Consider the following 17,022-nt stretch of genomic DNA (forward strand, 5'->3'; position numbering starts at 1 on the left):
CTTCTCCAGATTAAACAGCACCAGGTCTCTCAGCCTTTCCTCATCAGACATGTTCAAGCCATTGTGCCCCAAGCCTGGAGCGTTCATGGGGTTGTTGTGACCCCAATGCAGGACCCAGCACTTGTCTTTGTTCAACCTCATGCAGCTGACCTCCCCCCAGCCAGTCAGCCTGTACAGGTCCCTCTGCAGAGACCTCTTAACTTCCATCAGACCAACAATTCCTCCCATTTTAGCATCACCTGCAAGACCCCTGAGAGTGCACTTAATCCTCACTAACAAAACCAACAGCCTTGCATGTTTGCAGCAGCAAAAGCTAATTTAGAGTTCGTGGTGCACTACTACTGACACAAAGTGTTCAGTTTTGCCTCACCTAGTAAAGCACAGGTGTGGGATGCAAATAAATTTCTTTAAGGACAAATAGAGGGAATTTTAAAACTACATCTAAATTAAGAATAACATTGTGACAACAGGTAAAGCAATGCAGCAATCTAATCTGATTTATTATGCAAAAAGGTACCCATTATAAAGGAGAAAGCAGAGATGGTTGCTCCCATCATTAAGCTATGGTTCCATAGAGTAAAAAAGTAGTGATGCATGAGCAATTTTCAAATAACAATTAAAGAGGCAGGCTGTATGAGGACAGTGTTGAATTTAATTTAAAGTAGCTAGCACTAGGCATGTCGTGATATAATGTTCTGCTCCCAAACTGCTTCAACAAGCCTTATTATGTGTAAAAGTGTTCTGTGTAAAAGCAGCTGAAGACTTTGGAGTGCTGAACCGTGTCCAGAGAAGGGCAACAAAGCTTGTGAAAGGTCTGGAGAAGAGGTCTTGTGAGGAACAGATGAGACAACTGGGGGTGTTTATTCTGGAGAAGAGGAGGCTCAGGGGAGACCCCATTGCTCTCTACAAGTCTCTGAAAGAAGGTTGTAGTAAGGCAGGTGTCAGGCTCCTCTCCCTAGTACCAGGTGACAGAAAAAGATGAAATGCCCTTAAATAGTGGCAGGGGAGATTTAGGTTAAATATTAGGAAAAAATTATTTGCTGCAAGAGTGGTCAGGCATTGGAACAGGCTGCCCAGGGAGGTGGTGTACAAGAAATTTGTGGCCATGGCACTTTGGCAGATGATTTAATGGCTGTGGTGGTGTTAGGTTGATGGTTAGACTTGATGATCTTAGGGGTCTTTTCCAGCTGAAACTATTCCATGATTCTAAGATGTCAGTCTTGAAACCAGGTATTGATCTAATGGGTCTTGCTGTTTGTTCCCTCGTTAATCCCTGCAGCTGGAGAGAGAGTGGAACACTACTTGTGCTCCTGACCCCTTAAGCAGCCATGTGGTGTTAAACCTATGTTCCCCGGTGCACTCTTAGGTTTTGGTAAATACCAAATGTGGCTTAAATGCCACACACCCTGCTTAACAGTGTGTTACATAGATTTGTCCTTTCTGCAGTGAGCCACAAACAGACTTCTGTGGTCTTATTAAATAAACTCAGGCTTGCAGCTTTCTGGTATGATGTTGTGTGATGAACTTCCCAAAAATATAATCTCTGTTAACCTGCCTTAACAGCTGACTATCTGGATTCCTTTGATTTGGCCATCATACATTTTCTTCTATTTCACTGGGACCCTGCTAATATTTCTAACAGAAGCTCAGGCATCAGTAGCATTTCATGGGACAACCTTTGCTGTTTTTTCACTTCCTAGAGTAATGGACTCCTTCACATAACAGGGACTCTGAATATCACACCAACATGGTTCAGCATCATCTTCTCAATTCACAAAAATCATAGAATGGTTTGGGTTGGAAGGGACCTTAAAGATCAGAATATCAGAATATCAGAATCAACCAGGTTGGAAAAGACCTCAGAGATCATCAAGTCCAACTTATTACCTAATACCTAACACCTCCTGACAGCCTGGAGAAGAGGAGGCTCAGGGGAGACCCCACCGCTCTCCACAACTACCTGAAGGGAGGATGCAGACAGGCTGGGGCCAGTCTCTTCTCCCAGGCAACCAGCACCAGAACAAGAGGACACAGTCTCAAGCTGCACCGTGGAGGTTTAGGCTGGATGTTAGGAAGAAGTTCTTCCCAGAAAGAGTGACTGGCCATTGGAATGGGCTGCCCAGGGAGGTGGTGGAGTCACCATCACTGGAGGTGTTTAGGACTGGATGGGGTGCTTGGTGCCATGATTTAGTTGATTATATAGTCTTGGATGATAGGTTGGACTTGATAATCTCAAGGGTCTTTTCCAACCTGGTTAATTTTATTCTATTCTATTTTTTAAGTCCCCATTCAACCTGGCTTTGAACACTTCCAAGGGGTAGACATCCACAACCTCCCTGGGATTAACACATGACAGATGGGGTAGGCAGCCTTGTAAACAAGGCTGGTGTGGTAAACAGAGGAGCCTTCTGAGAACAATTTTTGAAGCAGTCTGTCAAGAATGAAGTGAAGAAAGACACAGGCTGTTATTAGACACAGGCTGTTATTACAGCTGTATTAAACATGCTGAGAGCCTAAAAACTCTTAATGATATTCTGATGCTGTAATAATTTTGTTACTGGTTTGCAACTGCTGTACAAAACTCAAGGATCCAATTTAGTACAAGCAATGCAGAAACATGATCATCTGGAGGCACCTCTGTAACTCAGTTTCTAATAAACATACTGTATCCAGAAAGAGAGAATATAGCTCCCGGGGTGCAGGCAATCAATTACTGCAGACAGTAAAGAGCACATGATGTATTGCTTTATTGCATCTTGTTCAGAAAACACACCTTTAACAAAATATGAGGCTGAGTACTGGTTCAGCTCATGCAGTCTCATTTAAGCTATACCCAGCCCAAGGTAACAAGCAGTTACCAAAGGAACAGAAGTCATGAGGAATCAGACCAAATTTATAGAGTTAGATAAGAGCCAGAACGCAACATGCTGAAAAGGCCAAGGGAGGTTCTCCACCGCTTCTACTGCCCTGGGGAGGCCACATCTGGGATATTGTGTCTACTTCTGGGCTACCTGGCTCAGGAAGTACAGAGACTTGCTGAAAAGCATACAGAAAAGGGATAAAAGATGACTGGGGGACTGGAACATCTCACTTATGAGGAAAGACTGAGAGATTTGGGTCTTTTTAGTCTAGAAATGAGAAGACTGAAGAAGGATTTTGTCAGTTCTGACCAATATTTAAAGGGTGGATGTCAGGAGGAGGGGATCAGTCTTTTTTCAGTGATGCCCAGTGACAAGACAAGGAGCAATGGGCACACACTTGAGCATAAGAAGTTACATCTAATAATGAGGAGGGAGGAATTTCTTTAAAGGGTGACAGAGCACTGGAGCAAGCTGTCCAGAGAGGTGGTAGAGCAATATCATCAGGCAGCTCTCTCAGCACTTGTGGATGCATCCCATTGGGGCCCATGGATTTATGTACATCCAGCATACTCAAATGATCTTTAATGTCACTGACCAGTGGAGAATCCTCCTTCTTCCAAGCTTTCTCTCTTGCTTCCAGAGTATGGGATTCCTAGGACATGGTCCTAGCAGTAAAGACTGAAGTAAAGAAGGCATTCAGCTCTGCCTTCTCTGCATCCTCAGTTACCAGGTGACTTCCCTCATTCACCAGTGGACTTACATTTTCCCTGTTCTTCCTTTTGCCACTAATGTATTCGAAGAAACCATTTTTGTTGTCATTTACTTCCTTTGCCAGACTTCATTCTGAGAGGGTCTTGGCCTTCCTTGTTTTGTCTCTATGTGCACTGATTATGTTCCTATCATTCTCCCAAATGACCAGTCCCTTTTTCCACATGCCCTGAACTTCTTTCTTCCACATGGTCTCTTGGTCTCTTCTCCCAGGCAACCAGCACCAGAACAAGATGACATAGTCTCAAGCTGCACCAGGGGAGGTTTAGGCTGATGTCAGAAAGAAGTTCTTCACAGAAGGAGTGATTTGCCATTGGAATGACCTGCCCAGGGGTGTGGTGGAGTCACCATCATTGGAGGTGTTTAGGAGGAGACTGGATGAGGCGCTTGGTGCCATGGTTTAGTTGATTAGATAGTGTTGGATGGTAGGTTGGACTCGATGATCTCAAAGGTGTTTTCTTTTCTATTCTATTCTATTCTATTCTATTCTATTCTATTCTATTCTATTCTATTCTATTCTATGCTATTCTATGCTATTCTATGCTATTCTATGCTATTCATGACTTATCCACGTCTTTACTTATCCATGCAGGTCTCCTGCCTGCTCTACCTCACTTTTTACTCAAAGGAATCTTGACCTTGAAGGAAATGATGTTTGAATATTAACCAGGATCCCCCAGATCCTTTTCCCCAGAGCTGCTCTCCAGCAGATCAGTCCCCCACTTGTATTGATCCATGGGGCTGTTCTTAGAATAGCATAACATAGCATAGCATTGAATTGAATTGAATTGAATTGAATTGAATTGACCAGGTTGGAAAAGACCTTGGAGATCATCAAGTCCAACCTATCATCCAGCACCATCTAATCAACTAAACCATGGCACCAAGTGCCCTATCCAGTCTCTTTCCAAACACCTCCAGTGATGGTGACTCCACCACCTCCCCAGGCAGCCCATTCCAATGGCCAATCACTCTATCTATGAAGAATTTCTTCCTAACATCCAGCCTAAACCTCCCCTGGTGCAGCTTGAGACTGTGTCCTCTTGTTCTGGTGCTGGTTGCATGGGAGAAGAGACCAACCCCCACCTGGCTACAACCTCCTTTCTGGTAGTTGTAGACAGCAATAAGGTCTGCCCTGAGTGTCCTCTTCTCCAGGCTAAGCAACTCCCTCAGCCTCTCCTCATAGGGCTGTGCTCCAAACCCCTCCCCAGCTTTGTTGCCCTTCTCTGGACATGTTGCAGCAACTCAACATCTTTCCTAAATTCATCAGATACAGGACTGTACACTTGCCCTTAATGAATTTCATTAGATTTCTTCCTGCCCAGCTGTCCAGCCTGTGTTGATAATAACACTGCCGGGAAACTGTCAGAGTGACAATTCATGTTAACTCTAGGACCTGGAAAGTCAACTATCAACCATGAATCAAAAATCTGAAACTAATTATGGGTTCAGTAATACCCTCACCAGCACGTAAACATGACAAGTAGGTCACACAAATAATAGCCAATGTGCTGCAAAATCCCACAGGCTATATACACTCTATATAAGGAATAGTGTGGCCAGCAGGGGCAGGGAAGTCATCGTGCCCCTGTACTCAGCAGTGGTTAGGCCACACCTTGAGTACTGTGTCCAGTTCTGGGCCACTCAGTTTAGGAAAGATGTTGACTTGCTGGAACGTGTCCAGAGAAGGGCAACAAAGCTGGGGAGGGGTTTGGAGCACAAGCCCTGTGAGGAGAGGCTGAGGGAGCTGGGGTTGCTTAGCCTGGAGAAGAGGAGGCTCAGGGGAGACCTTATTGCTGTCTACAACTACCAGAAGGGAGTTTGTAGCCAGGTACCAACTGGTCTCTTTTCCCAGGCAACCAGCACCAGAACAAGAGGACACAGACTCAAGCTGCACCAGGGGAGGTTTAGGCTGGATGTTAGGAAGAAATTCTTCATAGATAGAGTGATTGGCCATTGGAATGGGCTGCCTAGGGAGGTGGTGGAGTCACCATCACTGGGGGTGTTTAGGAGGAGGATTGATGGGGTGCTTGGATGCATGGTTTAGTTGATTAGGTGGTGTTGGATGATAGGTTGGATGCAATGATCTTGGAGGTCTTTTCCAACCTGGTTTATTCTACTCTATTCTATTCTATTCTATTCTATTCTATTCTAACTCAGATAAAATAAAAAAAAAAGGGGGGGGTGGGGAAGGGGAATTGAGCAGAAAGAAGCAGGTCAAAACCACACACCAGTGCAGAGATTTTAGGTAGTCACAAATACAGAGTGGTAGTAATAACATACCAGTCCCCCTGCACTCAGCACTGGTGAGACTACACCTCAAGTACTGTTTCCAGTTTTGTGCACTGCAGTATAGCAAAGATGTTGAGGCGCTGTAGTGGGTACAGAGAAGAGAAACGAAGCTGGTAAGGTGTCTGGAGAGCATGTCTTATGAGGAGGTGCTGTGGAAGCTAAGTTGTTTAGCCTGAAGGAAAGAAGGCTGACAGGTGACCTTACTGCTCTTACAGCTTACAGCTACCTGAAAGGAGGTTGGGGTGAAGCCGGTGCTGGCCTCTGCTCCCAGGCAACTAACAGGGCAAGAGGTAATGACCTCAAGCTGCACCAGGGGAGGTCTAGGTTCACTATTAGGAAGAATTTATTTACTGAAATAGTGGTCAAGCATTGGAATATATTGCCCAGGCAAGTGATGGAGTCACCATCACTGGAGATGTTCAAAAAACAAGTAGATGTGACACTTTGGAACATGGCCTACTGATCGTGGAGGGGTTGTTTAGAAGGCTGGGCTTGATCTTAGATTCTATGATTCTATCATTCTATAAGAAGATGTTAGGAGTTTAAGTAAGGGTATAGTGCTTGATTGCTGTAATTCCTGCTGAAAGGTTAACTTCATGAGACAAGAAAGGGAAAGGTTATCTTTGAGCTAAGCATTCAGCTATTCATAAAAGTATAGCCAGAACAGATTAGTCTGGTTTGAGGATAATAGTACCAAATTAATATCTCTTTCATGTTGAATATTCTGCTGCAGCTTTATAATCTCATAAAAAGCTGTGATCCAGAAAGCTTACAATTCTGAGCACGTGCTGATCGGTTTGTAAGTACATCAACTGCTTCAGTCACATTGTGTGTTATGTAATCTGCATCTATGTAACACGCAGAATGTCATGGCCAGGCTGGACGTGGCTCTGGGCCACCTGATCTAGTGTGAGGTGTCCCTGCCCATGGCAGGAGGTTTGGAAATAGATGATCCCTGAGGTCCCTTCCAACCCTAACTATTCTATGATTCTATGACTGTTCATAGAATAAGAGAATCATAGAATTCTTTCAGTGGGAAAAAAACCCTAAGAGGATTGAGTGCAACCACCAACCTAGAACCACCATGGCCATCAAACCATGTCCCACAGTGTCATGTCCACACGTTTCTTGAACACCTCCAGGGACAGCGACTCCACCACCTCCCTGAGCAACCTCTTCCAATGCCTGGCCACTCTTGCAGGAATGAATTTTTTTCTAATTTCCAACCTAAACCTTCCCTGGCACAATTTCAGGCCAATTCTTTTCATTCTATCACCTGATACTTGGGAGAAGAGACCTAACCCTACCCCACTTCAACCTCCCTTCAGGGAGTTGTAGAGAGCAAGGAGGTCTCTCCTCAGCCTCCTCTTCTCCAGACTAAACAACCCCAGCTCCCTCAGATACTCCTCACAAGACCTGTTCTCCAGATCCTTCAACAGCTTTGCTGCCCTTTTCTGGACATGCTCCAGCACCTCAGCGTCCTTCTTGGAGTAAGGGCCCTAAACTGATCCCACTACTCAAGGTGTGGCCTCACCAGTGCCCAGTACAAGGGGACAATCCATGCCCTAGTCCTGCTGGTCACACTATTGCTGCTGCAAGCCAGGATGCTGTTGGCCTTCTTGGACTCATTTTATGGTTATAACTGGTGATGAGTCACAGTAATCATACACTCCTCTTTTCATTCTTGTTTATCCTTTCTCCACTACTCATGACTTACCAAAATTTGTGTAACTGAGAAGACCTTCCAAGTTTCTTTCTGTTAAACTACATACCAGGAGTCATAGAACCTCAGAATTTACACTTTCTCTGTGTTCTGCTTTTCCAGAAAATAGATCATGAAGAAAAATACAAAACATTGGAGATTGTTTGGAATTTTTTCCCTAACAACAGTATATACTTTTAACATCAAAACCCAAACACTGCAGGGTAGCTGTAGTTAGGTAGAAAGCAGTAACTGCAATGCATTGGGCTTTGTCCCAGCCACACTATGTTTGCAAAAGTTGAAGAGAGCTGCATTGAAAGCTGTGCTGGTGTGGGGCAGACCGGCACTGACTCTTCTCAGTGATCTGACTGCCCAGCTCAGTCTCTGCTCAATGAGGCACTTCCTGCAGCTCAGGGCAGGTCTGCACAGACAGTGGCTGCTGCTAGCAGTGACAACACTGATGGGGTACCAAGGCTTAGAGTGCAGACTGAGGGCACTGCTATATCACCTTCAGGTGTAGGAAGCAAAAGGTGGCAGCAGTGGAGAGGAAGGGATTGGACAGGTGACCCTAAACTGACCAACAACAGATTCCAATTCATGGACCTCATCTTCAGGATCAAGTTCAGGGATCACCAGAGTCAAGGCTCTTCTTCAGTGACTGGTGCCCAAGGAGAACTCTCTCTGTTCTGCCTTTGGTTCCAATACGTGTGTTCCTGTCTGCCACTGAGCCCAGTCTGGTACTTCCCCAGTGCCTGTCCACTGCATCAGTGGTGAAGGCAATTAATTGCCATCAGGGATTGAATTTGCTGTTGGTTTCTATCTATTTCATTTTATTGTTCTTATTTTCATGATAGTATTTTTTAATTTCCTTCCCAACCCATCAGTCTTTGTCTCCCTGATTCCATTTCTCTTTCCTTTGGGGCAGAGGGGTTCATGAAGAGCCTCTGGCACATGTTTAGTGACCAGCCCAGCCCTGACCCTTGTCAAAAGCCCAGAGTAGTTTTCAAGGTTGTTCCTTATTTGACAACACAACAAATACAGAGCAGTTTCTGTAAACAGACAGCATTATTTTATTTGCCATCTCCCAGGCTGGAACACATGTTCCCTCCAGCACACTGCAGATGTACTGTAATGCTGCATGACAGTTTATGATAGATGAACCTCAAAGAGGTTAGAGATTTGGTTCAGATAAATTCAGAGGCAATGTTGAAAATTCAAGACTTCTCTGATCCAGATATCAGGTAGGCAATGAATTTCCTTCCTGCAGTTTACAGCAGGTCCTGGCTTTAAATGGCTCATAAATTTCTCCTAATGCATTTCCCACAGTCCAGGCAAAGACATGCAGCTGAAATGATGTTGGCTCTACACAGGTCAGGTACAGCATTCAGAGGCTGCACACAAACTCCTCTGAGGCACCTGCAAAGCACCTCTTGAACCTCAGTACAAAAGGTCTTGCTCTCCCAGAATGCAGAAATGTAATTTTAATAAGGTACAACATTGTTTTCAACTCTGATTATTCAAAATTGTCAGGATCTGAAAGGATGAAAAGAAATTCATTCTCCAGGACTACCAATCAGGGCAGTTTTGAGGTTATGTCTCCTGGGAAATTTGAGAAGTGATTCAGCTTTCCAAAGCCTTTATACCTGCCTTCCTTGGAACAAAGCATTCACTAAAGAGTACTCGAGCATTATTCTCCACTGGGGAGCATGCTAAGATAGTCTAATTAATTTCTCAAGTAACCTAAACTAGATCTGGATCCTGAGAGACACAAGGAAATCAAAGTCAAACAATGTGATCCCTCTCTTTCTCTCTCCTTCTGCTTCCTTTTTTAGAGATATTATTTAAACTGCAAGAGACTATTTTAGGTCACCAGTGGAAAGCTAAACTTGATCTTCACAGTTAAGAATCCTTCTGTTAATCCCCTCTCTGAGGCATGTTTTGAGCTTGTCTCAGTTTCAAAAAAAGAGCCTCTAATTGCTGGCTTATGCAAATGTTTTGCAGGATGAGTTTGGTACAGAGCTTGCTATTTTTGGTGGTAAATATGTGAAAGGAAATATGTTAAATTTTTAACCTTCCAGTTGTTCTTTTTTTTTTTTTTTCTGAAAGTCAAAATTAATCATAAATGAACATGAATAATGGAATCACAGGATGATGGGGGATGGAATTCTTCTGGAGAAGAATTATTCCTGCTAAAGCAGGGTCATCCACAGCAGGTTGTCCAGAATCACAGAGTCCAGATGGGTTAGGAATCTCCCCAGAGAAAGAGACTCCACAAAATCTCTGGGCAGTTTGCTCCAGGGCTCCAGCACCCTCACAGCAAAGAAATTTCTCCTAGTGTTTAGGTGGAACTTCCTGGCTTCCAGTTTGCATCTATTGCCCCTTGTCCTCTCACTGGGCACCGCTGAAAAGAGTCTGGCCCCATTCTCTTGCACCCCACCCTTTAGCTATTGCTGAGTGTTGAGAAGTTTCCCTTTCAGGCTTCTCTTCTACAGGCTAAACAGGGCTCTCAACTTTTCCTCCTCACAGAGGTGTTCCAGTCCCCTCAGCATATTTGTAGCCTTCATTGGACTATCTCCAGTAGTTGCCTGTCTCTCTTGAACCCAGAAATGGACACAATATTCCAGGTGCAGCCTCACCAGGAAGTTTGTTTTCATCTGGAATGGAATATTATTGTTTGGAAACATGGTCAGGCAGTTTGTTAAATTGTTAGTGTGATGCACCCAGCTGCATGAAACAAAATTCATATTAAGACAGTAAATGATTTTTGAGCTCAGAATTCATCATGTTTATGCCAAGAGCTAGATCACACATAAAAGAAGAAAAGAAAAAAGAAACAAAACAAAACAAAACAAAAACCCAACCAACATGCAAATGGGGGGAAAAAATCCAACACAGAATAACCCAAAAGCACAAGAAGAATCACAGAATACATCAGGTTGGAAGGGACCCTTTTAGGGAGTCTTCCAACCCAATCCACTCTGTGAATTTGTGATTGCCCCTCCTGTACCTGGCACTGATGAGGCCATGCCTTGAGGACTGGGTTCAGGTTGAGGCTTTCAGTCCAAGAAAGATATTGTGGCACTGGAACATGTCTGGAGAAGGGCAATGAAGCTGGTGGGAGCTTGAGTTTTGTGATGAGCAGCCGAGGCAACTGAGCTTGTTCACCCTGGAGAAAAAGAGGCTGAGGGGAGACCATCTCTCTTGCTACAACTCCCTGAGAGGAGGTTGGAGCCAGGTTGGGGTTGGCATCTTCTCCTGGGTAACAAGTGATAGGATGAGTGCAAATGGCCTCTGTTTGCCCTAGGGGTGATTTAGATTGTCATGAGGAAAAATTTCTTCCCTGCAAGAGTGGTTAAGCATTGAAACAGTCTGCCCAGGGAAGTGATGGAATCCCCATTCCTGGAATTATTTCAAAGACATGTAGGTATGGTGCTGAGGGACATGGGGTTTAGCACCAAAATTCATATTGCTGATTTACCATTTGGATTTGATGATCTTAGAAGCCTCTTCCAACCAAAATGATTCTATGATTCCATGAGTAATGGTCCCATTACAAAACAGGAACATTCTCAGACCATCAGGCAATACTACCCAAGAGCTCTACCCTAGGAGAGTAGGGTACTACTGCTTTTCACCACCACATGCTGTAGCAGCAAGAATGACAGGGAGCTTGGATTCCACAGTCAGTGATAATGGACCTATTCTCCCTCTCTAAGGGAGAGATGACTGCAAATGACAAGAGGAATGGCCTGAAGTTGTACCATGGGAGGTTTAAGTTAGATATTAGAACAAATTTCTTTCCTGCATGAGTGGTCAGGCACTGGAACAGGCTGCCCCAGGAAGTGATGGATTCACCATCCCTGGAGGTGTTACAAAAACACAAGAAACAACAGGTTCAAACTTGAACATAGAAGATTTCACCTCAACATGAGGAGAAACTTCTTTACGGTGAGGGTGACAGAGCCCTGGAACAGGCTGCCCAGGGAGGTTGTGGAGTCTCCTTCTCTGGAGACTTTCAAAACCCACCTGGATGCATTCCTGTGCTTTGGCAGGGGGGGTTGGGCTCAATGATCTCTTGAGGTCCCTTCCAACCTCTAATATACTGTGATACTGTGGTACTGTGATGTAGACATGACACTTAGGGCCACGCTTTAGTCGCCATAGCAGTATTAGGCCAACTTGATAATCTTCAGAGTCTTTTCCAACTGAATCAATTCTGTGATTCTGTGTTGCAAACCAACACTTGGCTTCCATCTGGTTTTTGTAGATGTTATCATCCTCCTCACTACACTTTCTGAACAAATGGGTAAGCACCACAAATAGCATTTATCGCATGGATTGTGAATGTTTTTGCTCTCCAGCCAGTATTCAAAGAATCATATGCATGCAGAAGTAGTCACCATATGTTTGCACTTCTATTCATACATTCAAGTTACAGGATACAAAATTAGATCTACTAGCTTTGTTCTCAGGGAAAAACATGTTGTGGTAACTGGTGACTCTCCATTGCTGGGAGGAATTCTTTTCCTGGTCCTGGTCAGTGCACTGGCTGAGCTCTTTTAGCAGCATGGGGAAGCTGACCTCTTTCTGCACAGCTACAGCAGACAAACTAGAAAACATGACTGGTTTTGTTATCACAGAGTGCAAATGAGACTGAAACTACAGCTGCATGAGAACTTCTTCCTCATAAGACAAAAAAGGCTATTTTGGATCAGCCCCTGTCTGATGGCCCAGATGACATTCTAAGGAAAACCCAGCACCAAACAAGCAAACAAAAGAAAATCAAAAAACCTAAACAACAACCGAACCAAAACCAACCAAAAACACGACAAAATGTGACAACAGGGCGAGCACAGCAGAAAATTTTTTCCTCTACTTCCTCCTCATCCACTAATTAATGGGTTGGAAACTTCTGAGCCAGAGTGCCAGTGGGCCCATTTTTTCTCATGGAGAAGAAAGTGAAGAAATTAGTCCTCTAAGAACCTGCCTGCCTCTATTTTCAATCCCTTGATAATTTTAATCTCCACAATAAATGAACTCCAAAAATAAATATTATAGAAGTTTTGTGGAAAAGTGACTCCCCTCTTAAAATCTGTGGGAATTCTACAACAACTCCATGCAGTGCTACAAACTGGGTGCTCTCCAGAATGGCTGGAGAGCAGCCAGGTAGAGAGGAACCTGGGGTACTGGTTGACAGTAGGCTGAACATGAGCCTGCAGTGTGCCCAGGTGGCCAAGAAGGCCAGTGGCATCCTGGTCTGTCTCAGGATTAGTGTGGCCAGCAGGAGCAGGGAAGACATTGTACCCCTGTACTCAGCACTGGTAAGGCCACACCTTGAGTCCTGTGTCCATTTCTGGGCCCCTTCATTTAGGAAAGATGTTGAGTTGCTGGAACATGTCCAGAGAACGGCAACAAAGCTGGGGAGGGGTTTGGAGCACAAGCCCTATGAGGAGAGGCTGAGGGAGATGGGGTTGATTAGCCTGGAGAAGAGGAGGCTCAGGGGAGACCTTATTGCTGTCTACAACTACCTGAAGGGAGGTTGTAGCCAGGTGGGGGTTGGTCTCTTCTCCCAGGGAACCAGCACCAGGACAAGAGGACACAGTCTCAAGCCGCACCAGAGGAGGTTTAGGCTGGATGTTAGGAGGAAATTCTTCATAGAGAGAGTGATTGGCCGTTGGAATGGGCTGCCTGGGGAGGTGGTGGAGTCACCATCATTGGGGGTGTTTAGGAGGAGACTGAATGGAGTGCTTGGTGCCATGGTTTAGTTGATTAGATGGTGTTGGATGATGGGTTGGACTTGATGATCTTGGAGGTCTCCTCCAACTTGGTTTATCTATTCTATTCTATTCTACTCTATTCTATTCTTGGAAGTATCCTAGTTCCTGTGATATATGGGAAATTGTAAAAAGTCATTCCCTCTTCAGCTTTTCATTGCCATTCAAGATCTCTGTACTTCCCCAGCTCTTTTGTTTTCAAAGCATGGCTCCTAAATTCTTCCACCTCCACTTCTAAAGAAGCTGATTGTGACCTTTATTTCTCCTTACCACCCCCTTTTGTTGGTTTTTATTTTCTTCACCTAATATATGGAGACTTGATGGGGTGCTTGGTGCCATGGTTTAATTGTTTAGGTGTGTTGGATTGGTTGATGGGTTGGACACAATGATCTTGAAGGTCTCTTCCAACCTGGTTTGGTTTATATGTGATTCAAGAGAATGTGACCCAAATGGTATCAAGTATTTCAGAAGCAGAGCATGATGAATCTACAGAAAAAGTTATTTCTCAATGTTTTCTGCAGTTACTTCCAAAAGATATTTTCACATCTAGCTAAAATTTACTATGATTTTAAAATCTCTCTCCCCAGGGGTAGCAGCTCCTCTAGAAAGCATTTCCACATGTTTTTGTTCATGTTTTCTGATGTGTTGATGCTCCATCAAAAGAAGCATGGCCAGGAAATGGAGAGAGGTATGTCTGACCCTCTAATCTCCTCTGGTGAGACCTCACCTGTTGTACTGTGTCCATTTCTGGAACCCCCACCAGAAGAAGGACATAGACCTGCCGGAACAGGTGCAGAGGAGAGCTGCAAAAAATGATCAGAGGGCTAGAGCACCTCTCCTACAAAGACAGGCTGAGAGAGTTGGGGCTGCTCAGCCTGGAGAAGAGAAGGCTTCATGGAGACCGTAGAGCAGTATTTCAATATCTGAAGGAGAAGGCTGAGGAAGGACTGGTTGGAAGGGCTTGCAGCAATAGGAGAAGGGGCAGTGGTCTGAAACTGTAGAAGAATAGATTTAGCTCAGACATTAACAAGATGCTCTTCTCAATGAGAGTGGTGAAATATTGGAATAGGTTGCTCAGGGAGGTGGTGGAGGCCCCATCCCTGGAGGCAGGAAAGGTCCAACTTGACAGAGCCCTGAGCAACCTGATCTAGTTGGAGATGTCCCTGCTGGGGGTTGGACAAGATAATCTTCAAGTGTCCCTTGCAACCCGATGCATTCTGTGATTCTATATAATCATGCCTTTAACCAGTTGTTAAAATAGACATGTCCAGCGCCACTGCAGAGGCTTTAGTGCGTGGCAATGTACCGACTGCATGTGCGTATCCTAGCCACAGGAGGGAGCCTCAAACAGAACAAGGCATCCCCTGGCCGGAGCCTGATCTGAGTCACTGCGGCCATGCAAACCTGCTGCCACCCACCATGCCTAGTTTCAGCTGTGAATAAATAACTGTAACAGCAGTGAAATTTGCTGCCCAACTGTTTATCACCGTTTCTTGGACCATCACACACCCCAAAGTGGATCAGCCACATGGGATTCCACTCCTGGCTCAACTCAGCTCATTTTTTAATCACTGCTCATAAGTACTTTACTGGACATACTTATCAATGGCTAAAGGGTGCATGTTAAGAGGCATGGGGCCAGGCTCCTCTCAGTGGTGCCCAGTGATAGGATAAGGCACAATGGACAGAAGCTGGAACCCAGGAAGTTCCACCTAAACATAGGGGGAAAACTTTTGCTGTGAGTGTGCGGGAGTATTGGAGCAGGCTGCCTAGAGAGGTTGTGGAGTTTCCTTCTCTGGGGAGATTCTAAACCCATCTGGACATTGTGATCCTAGCCAACCTGCTGTGGGTGTGAGCCTGCTTTAGCATGGGAGTTGGACTGGATAATCTCCAGAGGCCCTTTCCAGTCCCCACTATGATGGGATTCTGTGTGATTCTGGGATTTTGTGATTCTGTGCTCCTGAATGGGCAAGTGGGTTGCACTCTAGCTGCTAGACATTGCCATGCTCCTGGGAGCCTCTTCTCTCCCTCACAGTACCCTGACATCTGGAATGATGAGGGAATTATCCTTAAGAGCCCTCAGTCACTCTGCAATTCCTTTTCAGTTGCTTCTGGCTTTGCCCTAGCCATCTTCTGATGTGTCACCTTGCCCTTACAGAAAGCAAAAGTGTTAGATGGTCTGACATACCACAGCAGTGAAAAGACAGACATTAGACTCACAATGACACATTTGATGGATGTATTATGAATAAAAAGCTGTCATCACTCATTCTTATAATTAGATTTTTAGCTGTTCATGTTCAATCCAGTAATGTCAACAGATGGCTTGATAGCAGCACAGCTTGTTCAGGTTGTATTGGTAACAATCAGGTCAAAAACTCATCTTTTGATTTTCAGTTTTGCAGGTGTCCCTCAATACTTCTTAGATGACTTGAAAAAGAATATGGCTTGCTTCTTGTAAGCCTACAGAGATCCAGCTGCCATGCAGAATTTCATCTAGAAAAACTTGGTGTGCTTCTGAATGGTTTATAGTTTAAAGGTAGTCTTCAGGGTGAGAGGAAATTACCTCAAATTGCACCACTGGAGGTTTAGGTCAGATATTAGAAGAAACTTCTTGACTGAAAGGGTTCTCAAAAACTGGAATAGGCTCCCCAGGGAGGTGGCTGTATCCCCATGCCTACAGGTGTTGAAAAGAGGCAGAGATGTGGTGCTGAGGGACTTGGTTCAGCACCAGACATTGTATAGTTGGCTATTGTTGGACTCAATGACCTTAAAGATAGGTCTTTTCCAACTGAAATGATTCTATGATTCTATCCCTTATCTCAGCCCTGAAGATAAAGAGCACAAACACTCCTTGAGATTATACATCTTATTCCAACAGATTCCTAAACATGACTTTTCTGTCTGCATAGTGAGCTGGAAAACACAGGAAATACCTGAAGACAAGGATGCAGAAGGCTGAGGTGATTTTCTTGCAGGGACATTTCTTGCTCTGTCAGTTAAGGGTTTAAACTGAAAACTACAAATAACTGAAGGACTAAGCACTGGGGACTAAATTATGTTTGATGCAGTATTGTGATGTAATTTGAAATATTTACAGCCAAACTAAAACACAACCAGCTGTACGAATCCAAATAGCTTTCTTGGGTTTTTCTCTCCATGTGACACCAAATTCATCCCAGAGTCAGTGCACAGTAAAAGTTATTCCTGATTGTGTTCCCAGAATCACAGAACAGTTTAGGTTGGAAGGGACCCTAAAGATCATCTTCTTCCAATATCCCTGTCATGGGATAGACCAAGTTGCTCAAAGCCACATCCCACCTGTCTTTGAACGCTTCCAGGGATGGGGCATTCACAGCTTCTCTGGGCAACCTGTTCCTGTGTTTGACCACCCTCACCATAAAAATTTATTCCTTATATCTATTTTAAATCTACCCTTTTCCATTTTGAAACCATTGCCTTTCAGTCTATCACTACAGTCTTTGACAAAGAGTCCCTCCACATCTTTCCTGTATGCCCCTTTTAAGTACTGGAAGGCTGCCCTAAGATCTCCCTGGTGCCTTCTCTTCTGCAGGCTGAACAACCCCAACTCTCTCAGCCTGTCCTTGTAGAAGAGGCTCTCTAG

Source organism: Dryobates pubescens, chromosome 4 (genome assembly GCF_014839835.1).
Source record: "Dryobates pubescens isolate bDryPub1 chromosome 4, bDryPub1.pri, whole genome shotgun sequence".
In the NCBI taxonomy this organism is placed as follows: domain Eukaryota; kingdom Metazoa; phylum Chordata; class Aves; order Piciformes; family Picidae; genus Dryobates; species Dryobates pubescens.